This window comes from Hypanus sabinus, chromosome 12, assembly GCF_030144855.1.
Source record: "Hypanus sabinus isolate sHypSab1 chromosome 12, sHypSab1.hap1, whole genome shotgun sequence".
In the NCBI taxonomy this organism is placed as follows: Eukaryota; Metazoa; Chordata; class Chondrichthyes; order Myliobatiformes; family Dasyatidae; genus Hypanus; species Hypanus sabinus.
Window position 1 is genome coordinate 11,713,695 of NC_082717.1, and position 20,975 is coordinate 11,734,669.

Consider the following 20,975-nt stretch of genomic DNA (forward strand, 5'->3'; position numbering starts at 1 on the left):
GCATCTCTGAACATGCATCACATTGATGGGCTACAGTAGCAGAAAAAGACAAACATATAGGAGGTAGCTAATAAAGTGGCCACTGAGTGTATACTATCATATACTAGCTTGCCGGCGTTTACAGGGAAAAAATACAATAGAATTTCATGAAAGTATGTACATAAACAAATAAAGAATGACAAACTGATGTGCAAAAGAAGACAACCTGTCCAAATAAATAACAATAAAGATGAGATTATTAGCTGTAAATAGTCCTTGAAAGTGATTCTTTAAATCATAGAATCAGTTCAGAGTAGTGGTGAATTACGCTGCATCTTTTGGCAATCTTCTGCACTATCCACAAAGCAACCAATCATAAACTGAATTAGAATCAGGTTTAATATTACTGAGTGTACGTCATTAAATTTGTTGTTTCGCAGCAGCAGTGCATTGCAATACATAAACTGTACTGTAAATGATAATCAGAAGTATCATTTTATAATCTGTGAACTTACTAACACCCCCCCCCCCCCACTTACAGTGCTGTACAAAAGTCTTAGGCGCACACACACACACACACACACACACACACACACCTCTCCTTCTCCCCCCCCCCCCCCCCCCAGCTAGGGTGTCTAAGTCTTTTGCACGGACCTGTGTTTGTCAACACGGAGTGGAGAGCGAGTTTGTAAATCTGGCAGGAGCAAAGGATACTGAGAATGGCAAGGATGGTACACCACGGGAGGAGCTTTGAACAGGTGGCAGAAAAGGTTCTGGGGCAGGGGGTGGCACAAATACAGACACACAGCCCTGAGACACCAGGCAAGGTCATTAGAGAATGTCTCTTGGGTGCTTCCTGCTCCCTCTCCTCTCTCCAACAATGATTGCCCTCTATCTGCCCCCTTCCCACTCAAAGTCCGTAATAGAGACACAAATCAGCATCAGGCTAGTCATCTCTCATCTGTCATGAAATTAGTTTTTTATTGTGGCGGCTGCACAGAGCAATAAATAAAACTGCGACAGTACCTTGCAAAGAGTCTTCCTAGCTACATACAGTACGCCGTATGTGACTAAGAATTTTGCACAGTAATGTACATTTTTATCTAGATCAGGGATTCCCAACCTGGGGTCCACAGATCCCCTGGTAAGGGTCCATGGCATAAAACAGATTGGGAACCCCTGATCTAGGTAATTTATGACATCACAAACATCAAAATCAGGTTTATTATCACAGACATATTCTGTAAACTTTTATATATATATTTATATATGTGGCCTTTTATATATTGGTGAGACCCAACGCAGACTGGGAGTCCGTTTCGCTGAACACCTATGCTCTGTCCGCCAGAGAAAGCAGGATCTCCCAATGGCCACACATTTTAATTCCACGTCCCATTCCCATTCTGATATGTCTATCCATGGCCTCCTCTACTGTCAAGATGAAGCCACACTCAGGTTGGAGGAACAACACCTTGTATTCCATCTGGGTAGCTTCCAACCTGACGGCATGAACATTAACTTCTCTAACTTCCGTTAATGCCCTCCTCCCCTTCTTACCCCATCCCTGACAATATTTAGTTGTTTGTTTTTTTTCTCTCTCTCTGCCCATCGCTCTGCCCGTTCTCCATCTCCCTCTAGTGCTCCCGCATCCCCCTTTCTTTCTCCCGAGGCCTCCCGTCCCATGATCCATACTGGCCAAGATGCATATCTAAGCTGGCCCCATTTGCCCACATCTGGCCCCATACCCCTCTAAACCGGGAGTTCCCAACCTATTTCTACCATTAACCAAGGGATCTGTGGAGCCCTAGTTGGGAACCCCTGCTCTAAACCTTTCCTATGCATTTGTATGTCCAAAGGTCAGAATCAGAATCAGTTTTAATATTATACTGATATATGTCATAAAAATGACTGTTTTGTGGCAGCAGTACAATGCAATACATAAAAAAATCACTAAGTTACAATAAAAAATAAAGAGTGCAAAAGAGGCACAGTGATGTGGTATTCATGTGTTCACAAACTGTTCAGTAATCTGATGGCAGAGGGGAAGAAGCTGTTCCTAAATTGCTGAGTGTAGGTCTTCAAAGTTCAAAGTTTAAAGTAAATTTACTATCAAAGTACATAAGTACATGTTACCATATATACAATCTTGTGATTCGTTTTCTTGTGGGTGTACTCAATAAATGCAATAACCATAGTAGAATTAATGAAAGACCCCACCAACAGGTCGGACAACAAAATGTATAAATACAGAAAAAGAATAAATAGATAGATAGATAGATAGATAAATAAGCAAGCAAGCTATAAATATTGAGAACATAAGATAAAGAGTCCTTTAAAGTGAGTCCATAGGTTGTGGGAACAATTCGGGACAGGTTGAGTGGAATGAAGTTATCCCCTATTGTTCAGGGGTAATTACTGTTCTTAAACCTGGTGGTGTGATCGTGAGGCTCCTGTACCTTCTTCCTCTTGGCAGCAGTGAGAAGAGAGCATGAGCTGGGTGGTGGGGGTCCCTGATGGTGGATGCTGCTTTCCTGCAACAAAGCTTCATGTAGATGTGCTCAATGTTGGGGAGGACTTTACCTGTGATGGACTGGGGGGGGGGGGTGTATTCACTATTTTTTGTAGGATTTTCTGTTCAAGGGACTTTGGGCTCCTTTGTCCCTGATGGTAGAAGAGGCCATGTCCCCGGTGATGAGGGTCCTTCATGATAGATGCCATCTTCTTAAATCAGCACCTCCTGAAGATGTCCTTGATGTTGGGGAATGTCATGCCCACCATTTAGCTGACTAAGTCTACAACCTTCTTCAGGCGTCTTGCAAACCTTTGCATTGGATTACCTGTACTAGACAGCAATGCAACCAGTCAGAATGATTCTCTTGATATACCTGTAGAAATTGGCAAGGGTCTTTGATAAGATGCATTTCAAATGTTGAAATTGTACCTGCATTTACCACTTCCTCATTCCATATCCACCCATCCCAGTATGAAAAATTGTCCATAGGTCCCTTTTAAATCTTTATTTTGAGCATTCTAATTGTACCTGCTTCAACTACTTTTTTAAATCAAAATAAATAGAATCAGCATATTTATAAAGATAAAATGTGCACTGCCTTTTCATTCTCATATTCTTAATCAATGCTTTCTGAACTGTTCTGTTACATTCCACAAAACCTCTCCTTTTTTTTAAAACTTTTTTTATTGCATTTTTAAATGGTTACAAAGTATGAAAAAACAATGTATATAACCCTTACCCCCTCCCCTTAACCCCTCCCCCCTAACTGCCAGAAAGAAAGAAAGAAAGAAAGAAAGAAAGAAAGAAAGAAAGAAAGAAAGAAAGAAAGAAAGAAAGAAAGAAAGAAAGAAAGAAAGAAAGAAAGAAAGAAAGAAAGAAAGAAAGAAAGAAAGAAAGAAAGAAAGAAAGAAAGAAAGAAAGGAAGAAAGAATGCCTGGTTGTTGGAAGATCTCCACATGCTCCATGGAATTCGTAACAACTTTAATATGTATATTTATTTCTTTCCCCTTATAACCAATTGTTTCATCTTCAGAGCATCTATATATTTAATCCTGTCTTTTGTAAATAAGGGCTCCAAATTTTCAGAAATGTTTCATATTTATCTCTTAAATTATAAGTAATTTTTTCTAATGGAATACAACCATAGATTTCTTTCTTCCAAGAATCTATCCTTAAATGTGTATCCGATTTCCAAGTAACTGCAATAGCTTTTTTGGCTACTGCCAGTGCAATTTTTATAAATACTTTCTGATACTTATTTAGTTTGAGTTTCGGTTTTATCCCTTCAATATCACCTAGTAAAAATAATATTGGATTATGAGGAAGTTGTGTTCCTGTAATTTGTTCCAGTAAAAGTCTTAAATTTGTCCAAAACACAAAACCTCTCCTATCCAAGTACCTATCTCAGTACTTTTTAAAAATGTTGTTAACGTACCTGCCAAAATCAGTTTATTAACAAAATAAACTTCATTCATAGTAAAAAAAAATTACAGGAATGAATTGTTCAATGCCTTTTCATTCTTTACATGCATGGTCAATGCTTTCCATACTGTCCGATTGCATTCATTCACATCATTAGCACTGCTGACACTCATGTGACATTCTGGGGTGTATGCTAACTACTACAATAATTGAGGTGTTTCTTCCTCCCCCACCCAGCCCTTCCCTCTCCAGTAGCAGAAAAACCCTACTCTGTGATCTTTCTCCAAGGAGCCCTTGTGGTGTCCATGCAAAGCTTCAGTGCGTCTCTTTAGTACAGCTTCGGCCCATTGAGACTGCCCCACCATTCAATCACGGACTGATTCAATTCTTGTAGTCATCCCCACTCCCCTGCCTTCTCTCCATACCCTTTGATGCTCTGGCTAATCATGAACCTATCTATCTCTGCCTTAAATACCCCCAATGACTTGGCCTCCACAGCTGCTCATGGCAACAAATTCCACAGTTTTACCACCCTCTGACTAAAGTAATTTCTCTGCATCTCAGTTCTAAATGGAATCCTTCAACCCTGAAGTCGTGCCGCCTTGTCCTAGAATCCCCTACAATGGGAAATAACTTTGCCATATCTAATCTGTTCAGGCCTTTTAACATTCAGAATGTTTCTATGAGATCCCCCTTCATTCTCCTGAACTCCAGGGAATACAGCCCAAGAGCAGCCAGACATTCTTCATATGGTAACCCTTTCATTCCTGGAATCATTCTTGTGAATCTTCTCTAAACCCTCTCCAATGTCAGTATATCCTTTCTAAAATAAGGAGCCTAATACAGCACACAATACTCCAAGTGTGGTCCTGGCAGACCAACAAGTTTCTGGTAAACAAAAAAGCGTCTTTCACCAAGCTGATGACCGACCAGCAGCACTTGATGTTTGTCTCCGTATGTGTCCCTGGAAACAGCCCGTAGATCAGAGAGTCCTCTGTCATGCAGCTGCTCAGGGTGAACTGTGACACAGGCCCTTCCATCATTCTCCATGTGCTCTTTGCAAATCCACAGTCTGCAATGAGGTGAGCTACTGTCTCTTGCTTGCTACAGTCATCTTACGAGCAGCATGCTCTGGCATGTAGGAAGGATCTGACTGGAGTCTGACCAGCCAAGCAAGGTCTTGGTGTCTTCTGGTGAAGCCTGGTGATGAGGCATTCTGCCAGATGGTCTGGACATTCTGCTCAGAGGAGCACCCCACTATGTCCATCAAGTCCCACTCCTGCAGGACTTTCCATGCTGACCACTGCCTGATGGACTTGTCAAAGGTTTTGGTCCAGAAGAACTTTCCCACAAAGGACAGGTGGTGTGGCAACCTCCAGTTGACTGGGGCATTGCATGGCAACAGGGCCAGGCCTATCCTTTGTAAAACTGTGGACAGATAGAATACCAGCATGTAGTGGTACTTGGAGCCCACGTGTCTAGATTATTTCTTATTAACAAAGTATGCATGCAATATACAACCATGAGCTTCGTCTTGCCCACAGACTGTCATGAACCAAAGAAACATGAAAACAAATAACAAACATTAAATCTCTCTCCCCCCAAGCACAAAAAAGTCTCACCAACAGTAACAAAAAGATTGAAAACAGAATATATAAGGCATATTTCAGTACAGTTCAGTTCAGCTTAGTGCTCATTATCTGTAGGCTACCTGATCCAAAAATTGCCCAATGGTAGTAACAAAAGAAGAGCAACCTGAACCAGTACTAGAAATAAAACACTTCACAAAAACTGGATTAGAGTCCATATCTACAATCCACGTTGACTAAACCTTGCTTTAGCCCCATCCGCCGACATCATCTAGGGAAAGAGAGATCACCTGAATGTAAGGGCCTTCCCTTGTTGTTCTCTGGTGATACCATCTTCCAGATCTAGATAAGTTATTAACAGAAGAGATTCTGCAGATGTTGGAAACACAGAGTAACACACACAAAGAATGGAGGATAACCACAGCAGGTCAGGCTGCATCTATGGAGAGGTATAGACAGACATCGTTTCAGGCCGAGACCCTTCATCAGGACTGTCCTTGATGACAGGTCTCAGCCCAAAACATTGACACACTCTTCCTCTCCATAGGTGCTGCCTGACCTGATCAGTTCCTCTTGGATAAGTTAGTGCTACCTGTGCATTTTCTGTAATCATCTTGCGCTTTTGTGTAAAAGTCCCACGGCACATAAATCATTTATGTCGGTTTGCATTTCCCAGCCCTGCTGTTGGTCATAAGCAGATAGAACTCATTCATCATCACTGATCACTCTGCAACAGTTTCATATTACAGTAGCTCTGGGACTTTATTTTATTTGATTGATTTTACTTAAAGATACAGCATGGAAGAAGCCCTCCAGGTCCTTTGAACCGCACCGCCCAGCAACCCACCTATTTAACTCTATCCTAATCACAGGACAATTTACAATGACCAGTTAACCCACTAACCGGTGCGTCTTTGGACTGTGGGAGGAAACCAGAGCACCAGGAAGAAACCCATGCATTCTACTGGGAGGATGTAAACATTTCCTACAGATGACACTAGAATTGAACTAACTCCAGTGCCCTGAGATGTAATAGGGTCGCGCTAACAGCTACATTACCATGGTGTAAGCCTCATCCAACTATTCTTCAATTACGTTCCTCATGATGAAGAAACAGCTCACTCACTTCTTTCAGTGGATAGTTTGAAGAGCAGAGGGTTGTCATAACTGGTTGGTGTTGTGGTTTGTTGAAGTTCAGCCCTCTTGTGGATAGTGTAGAAGGTTGTCGTAGATTGCAATGGTACATCACCAAGGATGCAGAACAGGGCTGAGAAGTGGCAGATGATGTTCAGCACAGAAAAGTTCAAGTTCATTGCCATTCAACTGTCATGTATCTCGTGACTGGGTTACCAAACCAGCAGAAGTGGAATGATGCATTGGAGTCTGGTACTACTGTAACTAAAAGTGTTTATCAGTAAACTAAGTAATACAGTACAATAAAAGGCAAATATACATATAAAACAGGTTAGAAATGATATATACAGAAGTGTAGAAATATAAATCAAAACCAAGCTCTTTCATAGTCTAGGGGTAAATGAATAATCTTAAGGTAATGCATAGTTCAGTTCAGTTTACGTCGAAGCAGTTGCTGTGGTACTATTGGAGAGGGGGAGATGAGCAGTTGCAGCAGGCAAACCTTCCATTGTCTTCTTGTTCTATTGTGGTTACCGACTGTGACCCCTCCATTCCCAGCCAGACTGTTCTTCAGTGATGAGCTTGTCACCCAGGCGAGGGTGGACACACACACAAGCCCCCACCAGTGAGCCTCTGACCGATTCCCCCGAATCGATCCTCCAAACCCCCACCTTCCTGTGGGTGCACAATGCTCTTTCAGTGTCCCATGGCGTGTCTGCCTGTGTCTCAGCAGACTCGCTTTTTATCTCCCCTGCCAGGCTACGAGCCATCCATCACATGTCCATCACCTGGCATCATTTCGCCATCTCAGCAGGAATGCTCACAAGCAGGCAAAGTGTCCTTGGAGCAAAAGTAAATAATCATCCATGGAGTCATAACTTTAAATCTTTGTCTCTCTCCCTCTCCCTCTCCCTCTCCCTCTCCCTCTCTCTCTCAAACTGTTCTGGGTGCCGACCCCCCCCCCACTTCTCTCTGTCATTAGCAGCACAGTGTCCAAAAGTCAGACTCATTCTCCCGACACTTTAAAGTATGAACCCTAGGGGTACATGACACCCCCTCCCTTTCAAGAAATTTTCACAAAGGGAAAATTTAAACTTAAGTGTACATTACAGTATATAAAGCAGTACATATGTGATTACCATTTAGCAAATTACAGAAGCGTATACAAATACTAATCTATATTTCACTTTGAAGCTTAACAGTCAATCTACCACAATATTGTCTTTATCTTTCACATGCTTTAATACAAAAAAAAGTCGAAGTCCTGCAAACCAGATCTTGTTATTCAAAGTAGTGTTTGATCAACCATTGCCCCTTTTCCACTTCAAAGCAGAGCACTTAACCTTCACGTGATCAGCTTGCTTACCAGCTTGGGTAAGGCCTTCATAGACCCCCTGCACAGGTGCTGGCTTAGCACCAATGTTTTGCAGACTTTGCCCATTTTCTGAACTCCCAGACAACTAATTAATTTTAAGCAGGTCATTAATTTTATCTTCAGGACCTTTAATTTTATAAGTTCTTATAATATCACCATCTGGTGATCCCTCTTGGTCAAAACAACACTTCAAGTTTTGCCTCTCCAAATCACAAACTTGAACAACATCACCAAGTTGTTTATCTTCAAATTTCAAAATAAACTGTAATTGACTAGCAGGCAACTTGTTACCAACCCACTGTCCCTTCAGCATGGTTAATGCTTTTAAAACCAATTCAGATTTTAAAATTTCCTTATCCAAAAGTCCAGGAACAATACTTTTCCCTTTATCTTCAATAATATTCACATCACCAGCTTTTATCTCATCATTAACTTTTAGAACACCTTCTAACACAAGTGACTGAGAATCCTCACTTTCCACTGGTGCCAGGGTTAACCCCTTACTCACTGAACCAAGTCCATTTGACCCAAAAGGATTGCATTCCTTTCTAACCAAGTCAGATACCTCAGACCTTTCCTGAGTTTTAATACAAGGTTCAGTAGCCTGTGAATCCACAGGTACCTCAACAACCTGAACACAGGCAAACGGGACATCTGCCTCTTCTAGGCTTCCACTACCAGTCCCAGTTTCAAACTCCAAGTTCCCCTGATCCTCCCATTTACTCTCTGGGCAACTCCCATCCGGAGTAAACTCAACCTTGCGGGTTAAAACAACCTGGTCTGCCAACCCAGCAGACTCCCTCAAGGTAGCCTCATCCTTTTCATCTCAGATTGCCCTTACATCATCAGGAACACACCTCTTAAATTCTTCAACTGTAAACAGCTCTTTCAAGCTGTATAAATCATCCGTGTCCAACACTGGACCTTCCAACTGCCACATCTGTTTCTCATCTTTGCTCTGTTCAGCCACAAATTCTTTCCTTGACAACAATAAATCCGTCTTGTCCCTCTTTATCTCCTCAGCTTCACTGTCCTCTAACCCCTTCTGATACAGGGATGGTAAAAACCTCTCAGCTAAATCCACATCTGTTGCAGTTACCTCAGGGCCTTTTTCAGCAGCCCTTTTTGTCATGCTCCGGGGTGACTGCGCAGGCGGGATAAACTTCAGAATCTGTGGGCGGGTCCAAGCACTTACAGGCTTGCTTGTCAGCTTCACTACACATCCCCACCTGCAATATCATTACCGAGTAAGACATCACGTCGTCCATCGGTTGTTCAGACCGCACCCCTATTGTGACTGGTCCAGATACCAAGTCACATTTCAGAAATATCTTGTGCAAAGGTACGGCCTCAGTCCCTTTTTTGATACCTTTTATCATATTTACCTCCCCAGTCTCGGTCTCAGCACTGAATTCTAACACCTTCCTTAAGATCAATGACTGACAAGCCCCAGTGTCTCTCCAGATCTGCACTGGAACTGGGGTTGACCCCTCCTTCACAGATACCAACACATCTGAAATAAACTTTTCACATCCTTCCTGAACCTTGCTTGACTTCCCCTCCTTTAGTGGCACTTCAGCCAGCTTAATGCAGGCAGTTGGGGTTGGTGCCTTTCCTTTCCCTGTCTCTTTCTTTGGAGCTAGACACTTAGGTGCTATGTGGCCAGCTTTCCCACAAATAAAACACGTAAAACTAGGAAACTTCTTTCCAATCTGCTTTTCCTCCTCCTGACCCTTTCTCCGGCTAGTCCCCAGCTTATTCTCTGACTTAGCTGGTGGGCTTTCTCTACCATACTTACTACCCCTCTGGTAGCTCTTACTTGGGGAAAACTTCACCTTATGGGTTAAGGCGTATTCATTTGCTAACTTGGCAGATTCTGATATAGACTTAATCTTCTTCTCATTCAGGTATGTCTGGATATTATCCGGAACACAACTTTTAAATTCTTCGATTAGGATCAACTCCCTCAGGTGGTCAAAATCTTCCTCCAGCCTTTCTGCAGCGCACCAATGGTCAAAGTACACACACTTCTCATATGTAAGCTCCGTAAATGTCTGATTCCACTGCTTCCTTAAGTCTCTGAACTTTTGTCTATACGCTTCCGGCACCAACTCGTAAATCCTCAGTTAAGCCCCTTTTACTTCATCATAATCTTTAGCCTCATCCACAAGCAATGCCGAATAGGCTTGCTGAGCCTTCCCCTTAAGAACACTCTGTAACAGAACAACCCACTTCTCCTTCGGCCAGTCCTGATTCATAGCAACTTTCTCAAAATGGAGGAAGTACCTATCGACATCCATCTCCTCAAACAGAGGTAGCAACTTAACCTCCTGACTAACCTTGAACCCCCCCTTCCTGCAACACTCTTATCCTATCCATCTCAAACTGCCTTTCTTTCTCCCTTTCTTCTCGCTCTCTTTCCTTTTCCTCTTTCTCCCTCTCTCTCCTCCTTTTGGCTTCCTCAGCCTCCAGCTTCTTTACTTGGAACTCATGCTCCCTTTTCCTCTCCTCGGCCTCTATTCTTAATCTTTCCAACTGAAGCTGAAACTCAACCCCGCCAGGTTTACTTTCAGGAAACAGCTCCAACTCTTCTACCTGAAATGCCTCCTGGGATACATAATATGTGGCTATTGTTCTCTTATCTCTGACTTCCTCATTGTCTGTTTCACCTTCAAAAGTTTTAACCGTCTCACAATGCTCAGCAATTCCAACTTCCTGGCATCCTCTAATGCTTCCAAAGTTGGTTCCTTTAGAGACATATCAATGTGCTTTCCGCTGTCTTTCCACGCCAGATTAAATAAGGGAACTTACCCCAATCAATTCAACAGGCCCCCAATTTGATATTCAAATCCCGGACGACCCCCAATTTGTTACTTACCCTGTGACTGAGTTACCAAACCAGCAGAAATGGAATGATACGTTGGAGTCTCGTATTACTGTAACTAAAAGTGTTTATTAGTAACCTAAGTAATACAGTACAATAAAATGCAAATATATATATATAAAACAGGTTAGCAATGATATACAGAAGTGTAGAAATATAAATTAAATCCAAGCTCTTTCAAAGTATAGGGGTAAATGAATAATCTTAAGGTGATGTAGTGTTCAGTTCAGTTCAGTTTAAGTCGAGGTAGTTGCTGTGGTACCATTGGGAAGGGGGGGGGAGAGAGAGAGAGAGAGAGAAAGAGAGGTGAGCAGTTGCAGCAGGCAAGCCTTCCATTGTCTTCCTGTTTTGTTGTGCTGTTTGGGTAACTGACTGTGACCCCTCTGTTCCCGGCCAGACCATTCTTCAGTGATGAGCCTGTCACCCAGGTGAGGGTGGACACACACACAAGCCCCCACCAGTCTGCCTTCACACACTGTGAGCCTCTGATTGATTCCTCCAAATTGATCCTCCAAGCCCCCACCTTCCTGTGGGTGCGCAATGCACTTTCAGTGTACCATGGTGTGTCTGCCTGTGTCTCAGCAGACTCGCTTTTTATCTCCCCTGCCAGGCTATGAGCCATCCATCACATGTCCATCACCTGGCATCGTTTTGCCGTCTCAGCAGGAATGCTCACAAGCAGGCAAAGTGTCCTTGGAGCAAAAGTAAATAATCATCCATGGAGTCATAACTTTAAATCTTTGTCTCGCTCTCTCACATCTGTTCTGGGTGCCACCCCCCCCCCTTCTTCTCTTTCTCTCTCATTAGCAGCACAGTGTCCAAAAGCCAGACTCATTCTCCCAACACTTCAAACAGAAAGTATGAACCCTAGGGGTACATAACACAACCATTCACTTGAAAACAGCTAAATTGTTCCTTTGGGGCCAAGGTGCAAAATATAAAGCCTCACACAGTATAGTTGAGCTTTTCAGGCCTGTGCAGGCCATTGGAGATCATTGGGCTGCAAGGTTTTTAGAGTGCCTGAATTGGTTCATTGTTGTTTAATGAAAGTCATTAATCATTTAGAGTTCCTTATGTTGTTCTCGAGGGACTTGCTCTTTGTAATGCTTTTCCTAGTGCTTTCTGTTTATACTTGTTAGGCTTACTTCAACAGGCTTGACAATTCTATGTTACTTGTATTGTACAAGCAGGCACCCAATTAGTACTGATCCTAGTTTTGAAAATGGTACGCCTCGTGGTGTCACTCAGCTGAGCCACTGAAGTTCCATTGGAATCCTTATGAATAAACTCTGGTTGTCATCTCTACATTGGAGTTTATCTTCCCACCGCACTTGGATTCCAACATTGCCTGTGCACATAGTGACAATAGTTGAACATACAGTCACAAAATAGTACTACTGTAGTACAATTCCCTGAGTGGCAAGGCTCAGAGATTGACAGAGATTGTGCAAAGGATAGGAGGGGTCTTTAACAAGGCTGGAGGCACTGTATATACAGTGCTCTAATATATGTCCTGAATGGGGAGGGGTATTTGGAGAGAGAGACCCCAATGATGTTCAGGCTCTTGCTTTCTATTTCTCATACCAAATGGACCTGGTAGTGATGCAGCTGGTCAGGTCACTCTCGGTGGTGCTCCACTAGAATGTGGTGAGATTGTGGGGCTGGGGGGAGAGACTCACTTGCCTCAGTCTCATCAAAAAGAGTGAAGTATTTCACTTTGGAAGGTCAAATTTGAAGGCAGGGCTAATGGCTGGACTCTTGACAATGTGGAGGAACAGAGGGACCTTCAGTTCCATGTCCATAGATCCCTCAAAGTTGCCGTGCAAATTGACAACGTTGTTAAGAAGGTATATAGTGTCTTGGCCTTCATTAGTCAGGGATTGAATTCAAATGCCAAGAGGTAATGTTGCAGCTGTATAAAATTCTGGGTTAGACCACACTTGGTGTATTGTGTTTAGTTCTAGTCACCTCATTATAGCCAGAATGTGGAAGCTTTAGAGAGGGTGCTGAGGAGATTTACCAGGATACTACCTGGATTAGAGAACATGTCTTATAGGTTGAGTGAGCTAGAGCTTTTCTCTTTGGAGTGACAGAGGATGAGAAGTGACTTTGTAGAGAAGTACAAAATGATAAATATATAATGTGTATTTGAGTATAAAAGTCACATTGTTTGCTGTGTAACCAAAATTATGTAGTCTGAGTTTGCTATTCGCTATGCATATATCCAATTGAATGTAGAAGGCAATAGTGTGTTAATAAGAGGAAGCTAAGAGATGTAGATTATGTAGTCTGAGTTTGCTATTTGCTATGCATGTACCCAATTTAGTAGGTGAATGAAATCTTAAAAATGTAGATTATAATGGTGTGTTATTGAGAGGTAGCTAAGAGATGTAGATTAGAACATGATTAAGTCAATGGGTAGAGCCAATAGTGGTGGATGTACTTGTGATATGCAACTATAGACCGATTGGATATGCTAATGCAACTAAACCAGGAGATTGCAATAAAAAATGCTATGTCCAAGGATCAGTGGGCAATCAGCGACTAGCTCACTGACTGTCTCAGCTTTGATTTGCAAATTAAAGTTTAATACTTCTTGAAGAATCTTCTGCGTCTCCTGGTCGTTTGTGGGGCACGAAAAACCACCTGTGTAAAATGATAGATCAAGTGGACAGCCAGAGACATTTTCCAAGGGCAGAAATGGCTAATACCATGAGGCATAACTTTAAGGCAGGGGTCAGCAACCTTTACCACTGAAAGAGCCACTTGGACCCGTTTCCCACAGAAAAGAAAACACTGGGAGCCGCAAAACCCGTTTGACATTTAAAATGAAATAACACTGCATACAACGTTTTTTTTGCCTTTATGCTATGTATAAACAAACTATAATGTGTTGCATTTATGAAATTGATGAACTCCTGCAGAGAAAACGAAATTACATTTCTGCATGCAACAAAAACATTTTGAACTCCGAAAAAAAGACGTTGGGTTGAAAGTTACTTTTAAGTAAAATATTCAATGTCTATTTGAGTCCTTCTTGTATTTATGAAAAACGCCGAACTTAAATTTTCCGCCAGCAGCAAACCAAAAATAACGTCAGCCAGCTGTCATCCTGAAAAATGAAAGGACTATTTCACTGAACAATGAAAAAATATGAATATAAGTAAAATAATAGGCAATTAAAATATTTATCATACTTGGTTAATGGGATTTCTGCTCCTGGACCTCAGCGCACAGCGTCTGCACATCAGGGCTGTATGATGTCACCTTCATCTTTACACAGGATCGCAAGCTGTCATCTGTGAGGTTTTCAATATCACTCCATTTGTGTTTCTGAGCAAGAACGGCCTTCTGACGGGCAACATCTTCAAGGTCTGCTGTCAAGCGTCTAAACTTGGACACCCATATGTCTTTGTCGGCTATGTCGGCCAGTTCCATCTCAAGATCAGGTTGACTCACACCTGCCAATGCAGTCGTATTCAGTAGGGAAGGATCGATGCTTAAGGGAGTGACCGGGAAGGATAATGTGTTTTTTTCCTCTCTGAACTCACAGAAGCGTTTCCCAAACAATGTTTGCATTGCGATGATTGCAGTATGTAAATACTCCGAAATTATCATGTCGTGACCTTGTTTGAACTCTCTCAAATTGGGGAAGTGAGACAAAGTGCCTTTCTGTAAATCTCTGGCAAGCACTGTCAACTTGAGCTCGAATGCCAAAACATCCTCCAACATGTGCAGGGCTGTATGTCCTTTCCCCTGAAGAGCTGTGTTCAGCGTGTTCAGGTGCGCTGTCATGTCTACCATGAAGTGTAGCTTTTCCAGCCACTCTGGCTGTTCCAGCTCAGGAAAGGTGAGCCCTTTGCTGCCCAGGAAAGTTTTCACTTCTTCCAGACACGCGACAAAGCGTTTCAGCACCTTCCGTCTGGACAGCCAGCGATAAAAACACGTTGTAGCGGTGTCAGTAAACTGCAGTCAAAGATAGCTTTATTCGAACTAAACAGCCTTGCTTTTAAGCCTCCCTCAACCCAGCCCCCATGGACGCAGATGCTGCAAAAGACGCGTACTCACAAACCACCGTAGGCTATCTCCCTTAGCCGGAATGCTGGCTAATTGTGAGCCGTTTCGGATGTGGCAGGAAATGTGTCGCTACACTTAGGTTGTACAAGATCACCATAATTACATTTCAAAAGCTAACAAACTAACATAAAATACATTTTAATTAAATACTGACCAATTATTTCCCAAAGCCACAGGGAGCCGCAGCACAGAGGTGAAAGAGCCACAAATGGCTCGGGAGCCGCAGGTTGCCGACCCCCGCTTTAAGGTAATTGGAGGCAGATATCGGGGGAGTGTCAGAGATAAGTTCTTTACACAGAAAGTGATGTGTGCATTGAACACTCTCCCAGGGGTAGTGGTAGAAGTAGACACATTAGGCATATTTAAGAAATTCTTAGATAGGCACTTGGGTGATAGAAAAAATGAAGGGAAAGGTTAGATTGATCTTAGAGTAGGTTAAAAGGTTGGCACAACATTGTGGACTGATGGGCCTGTACTGTTCTGTAATGTTTGGTGTTCTATGTTCCAGATGCATCTAACTTATAACACACTTCACGACAAGACTCAGAAGCAAAAGATAGAGCTGGTCATTACTGGAGTATAAAAGTTGCATTGTTTGCTGTGTAACCAAAACTATGTAGTCAGCTTTGAGCTTGCTATTCTGCTATGCATGTATCCAATTTAGTAGGAGAATGAAATCTTAAGAATGTAGAAGATAATAGGGTGTTAATGAGAGGCTAGCTAAGGATGTAGATTATAATGGTGTGTTAATGAGAAGTAGCTAAAAGATGTAGATTAGAACATGATCAAGTCAATGGGTAGAAACAATAGTGGCGGATGTACTTGTGATACGCAACTGTAGACCGATTGGATATGCTAATGCAACTAAACCAAGAGATTGCTATAAAAAGTGCTGTGTGCAAAGATCGGTGGGCAATCAGCGAGTAGCTCAATGACTGTCTCAGCTTTGATTTGCAAATTAAAGTTTAACCCTTCTTGAAGAATCTTCTGTGTCTCCTGGTCGTTTGTGGGGCACGAGAAACCACGACACCATCTGCTTCAGAAAGGGAAGTAGTGCGCACACTCCTGTTGACATTAATGATGTCGAGAACAAGAGGGTAGAGAGCGTCAAGTTCCCAGGAGTGAAAATTATCATTATCCTGTAGATGTCCAACCATGTAGATACCACAACCAAGAAAGCTTACCTGAGCTTATCTTTTTCAGGAAGCTAAAGAAAATTAGTGTGGCCTCATCGACCCTTCCCAGTTTTTATCAATGCACCATGGAAAAATATCCTATCAGGATGAATGAAGGCATGGTATTGTAACCATTCTGCACATGACTGCAAGAAACTACAATGAGCTGTGGGCACAGCTCAGCACATTTAAAAACCCACCTTCCCTCCTCTTGCTACTTCAGTGAAGTATCCAGCATAATCAAAGACCCCACCCTCCCTGGACACTCTTCCTTCTGTCCTTTCCCATTGGGCAAGAAATACAAAATTCTGAATGCACCTTCCACCAGGCTCAAGGACAGCTTCTGTGCTGATATTATAAGACTAGTACATGGTTCCCTAGTATGATAAGTTGGACTCTTGGTCTCACAATATAACTCATTATGAATGTGCACCTCATTGTTTAACTTCTACTGCTTCTCTGTAGCTGTTACACATTATTTCATTTCTTTAGAGATACAGCTGGAACCAGTCCTTCTGGTCCAACATGTTGCACTGAGTAGTGTACCACCTATTTAACCCTTGCCTAATCACAGGACAATTTACAATGACCAATTAATGTGCTAACTAGTCTTTAGAATGTAGGAGGAAGCTGCAGCTCCCGGATGGAATCCGCATTTTCACAGGGAGAAGGTACATTTATTTTTTTCTGTTACTTTTCGTTTTACCTTTTTCTGTCTCAATTCATTGTGTCATGATTTCGTCTGTATGAACAGACACACTCTTCACTGTATCTCTGTACATGTGACAGTAATAAACCAATTCCAGTTCCAAATAACGGACAACAGAGCTAAGTTACCTCAGTGTACATTGATTGGATGCTGGTCAATGTTGTTGCAGATGCAAGATCCTGTCTCGTACATCCAGTGGCCCGGATTCGATCTTGACTATGGTGCTGTCCGTGTGGGACTTGCATGCTCTGCTGCGACTGCGTGGGTTTCCTACAGATTCTCGGGTTTCCTGACTTAGCCACTGTAAGTTGGCCAGATGCTGTAGGGTGAATGTTAGAATCTGAGGGTAGTTGATGGGAGTATGGGACAAATAGTAAAAGAGCTTTGATGTATGGGGGGATCTTGAGGTACAAGTCCATATGTCCCTGAAAATGGCATATCAGGTGGTAAAGAAGGATGTGGCATGCTTGCCTTCCTTAGTCAGGGCAATGAGTTTAAGAGTCAGAAAGCCATGGCAAAGTCAAAGTAAATTCATTATCAAAGTACATATATATCAACCTTGAGATTGCAGCAAACTATAGAAATACAACAGCATTTATGAAAAGCTACAAAAATAAACACTGACAAGCAACCAATATGTAAAAAAAGATAAACTATGCAAATAAAAATGCTGAGAATATGAGTTGCAGAGTCCTTGAAAGAGAGTCTGTAGGTTGTGAAATCCATTCCAAGTTGAGATGAGTAAAGTTATCACGCTGGTTTAGGTGTTTGATGGTTGTAGGGGAAAAACTGATCCGGAACCTTGTCATGTACCTCCTCCCCAGTGGGAGTAGTGAGAAGAGAGCATGGTGGGGTCATTGAAACTTTGAAACATTGATTGGAGTGCATTTGGAGATATTGTGTGCATCTCTGTTCACCCCATTGCAGAAAGGATGTAGAAACTATGGAAAGGATAAAGAAGAGGTCCACCAGAATTATAAGATAGGTGTTATAAGGTGAGGTTGGACAAACTTGGATTGTTTTCTCTGGAGCTCTGAAGGTTGAAGGGGACATGTAATAGAAGTATACAGATCAATTTATTTATTTATTTATCTATCTATCTATCTATCTATCTATCTATCTATCTATCTATCTATCTGTCTGTCTGTTGATTTATTTATTTAGCTAGCTAGCTAGCTATACAGGATGGTAGAGGCCTTCCTGGTCCAGTAGAAATGGAAGACTTTCTAATTTTAGTTAACATTCTATCTCTGTTTCTAAACACTTTCTAAGTGTCCTACAATATATAATCTAGACACGGATGTTTATCAAACACAGCTGGCTTTGCTTGTTTTTTGCAAATTGCTTTACCATTTCTACTCTCCGAAATAATCACGAAGATTTTCCAAGAAACAGCTGAACATCCATCTTCCTTCAATCACTTGCTTGTGACGATTTTCACACCTGCCCAACTCCTTTTGGGTTTCATGAGTTTAATCATTACCTTCTTCCCTCTTCCATTGTGTACAAGATACAAAACTCTGAAATCAATTTTCCAGTCTTCCAGAAACATTCCAAAATCCAGTGATTTTTGAAAAATAACTGCTAATGCCTCCATGATCTCTTCAGCCACCTCTTTCAGTACACCATCTGGTCCAGGTGACTTATATATCTTTGAGCCTTTCAGTTTCCCAAGAACCTTTTCTCCATTTACAGTAACTTCACACTCTTTATGCCCCCTGACACCAAGATCTTTCATCATACTGTCGGTGTTTTCCACACTGAAGACCGATGCAAAATACTTGCTCAGATCATCCGCTATCTCGTTGTCCCCCATTACTACCTCTCCAACATTGTTTCCCAGCGGTTGAATATCAATTCATAATAGAAACACAGAAATCTACAGCACATTACAGGCCCTTCAGCCCACAATGCTGTGCCAACCATGTAATCTGCTCTAGAAACTGCCTGGAGCTTTCCTACCACATGGCCCTCCATTTTCCTAAGCTCTATGTAGCTATCGAAGAGTCCCTTAAAACACCGTATTGTATCCGCCTTTACCACCCTCACTGGCAGTGCATTCCATGCACCCACTACTCTCTGTGAAAAACTTACCTCCGACATCCCCCTTATACCTACTTCTAAGCACCTTAAAACTATACCCTCATGTGTTAGCTATTACAGCCCTGGGAAAAAGCCTCTGACTTTCCACACGATCAATACCTGTCATCAATTTATACATCTCTATAAGGTCACCTCTCATCCTCCGTCACTCCAAGGAGAAAAGGCCAAGTTCACTCAGCATATTCTCGTAAGGCATTCAGGCAATCTCGCCTCTCTTTTACACTTCATATATCTGAATAAACTTTTGGTATCCTCTTAAATATTATTGGCTAGCTTACTTTCATATTTTAGTTGCCTTCTTTTGGTTTTTTAAAAGCTTCCCAATGCTCTAACTTCCCACTAATCTTTGCTCTATTATTTGCCCTCTCTTTGGCTTTTATGTTGGCTTTGACTTCTCCTTCAGTCATAGTTGTGTCATCTTTCCTTTAGAATACTTCTTCCTCTCTGGGATTATATATATCCTGTGCCTTCTGAGCTGCTTCCAGAAATTCCAGCCATTGCTTCATCCCTGCCAATGTTCTTTTCCAAGCAATTCTGGCCAACTCCTCTCTCATGCCCCAGTAATTCCTTTTACTCAAGATGAGATGACTCTTGGCCTTAAAATCTACCTGGTTCTGATCTAGCTCCTTATTGTTTATGGGCATTGCACCTTTTGGTAGTTCCTGCACTTTATTCTGCATTCTTATTGTTTTACCTTGTTCTACCTTAATGCACTGTATAATGATCTGATCTGTACGAACAATATGCAAGACAGGCTTTTTGCTGTATCTTTGTACATGTAACAGTAATAAATCAATATTAATAGATAAATAATCAACACATCAAAGGTTACAGGGAGAAAGCAGGAGAATGGGGTTGAGAGGGATAATAAATCAGCCATGATTTAATAGTGGAGCAAACTCAATGGGCCAGATGGCCTAATTCTGCTCCTATGTCGTATAGTCTTATTAGATGCTGGATTTGGTATAGCCACTGTTCAGGAAGTTACCATTTCACAGATGAAAACAATGGGTAACTATCAGTAATAATATATTATTGGGGTGGCACAGTTACATAGTGGTTAGCACAATACTTTACAGTACCAGCGACTGGGGTTTAAATCCTGCCTACTGCCTATAAGGAATTTGCACATTCTCCACATGACTGTGTGGGAATCTTTGGGTGGTAGTTTCCTCCCACTGTGAATTGTTCCCTGATTAGGCTGGGGTTAAATTGCAGATTGCTGGGTGCCACAGTTCAAAGGGCCAGAAGGGCCAATTCCTCACTGTAGCTCAATAAAATAAATAAAATTAAACATTATAAGACTATTGAATGATTCCCTAGTACAATAAGATGGACTCTTGATTGCACAATCTACTTCATCATTGCCTTGCACCTTATTGTCTACCTGCACTGCACTTTGCCTGTAACAGTAACACTTTCTTCTACAGTCTGTGGTTTTCCCTTATGTTGTCTCACATTATTATTCCAACAAAATTATTTGTCCGGGTGACGTGCGAAGGAAATTTTTTTCACTGTACCTCAGTACATGTCACAATAGTAAACCAATTATCAGTTAGAATTTACCACAGAGAAAAAGCCTATTAACCTCAACTTCTCCATCCTGAAGTTCATGTTTGTACAATCCTTCTCCTACTCACGACGAACTCAACTGACAGCACCGCGGCAAAGTGGTTAGCATGATTGACAGCATGGTGGTGAAACGGTTAGTACAATTGACAGCACGGTGGTGAAACGGTTAGCACAATTGACAGCCCGGTGGTGAAGCGGTTAGCATGATTGACAGCATGGTAGTGAAAGGTTAGCACAATTGATGGCATGGTAGTGAAATGGTTAGCATAATTGCTTACAGCACCAGTGCTCATTGATCCCACTGAGTTTCCCCCAGATGCTAGGGTTACCTCCCACATTTCAAAGACGCATGAATAGGGTTAGTGAATCGCGAGCATGCCATGTTACCTTTGGAGGTATGGCTGCCCCCTGTACAAACCTCACTGATCAGATTTGATGCAGACA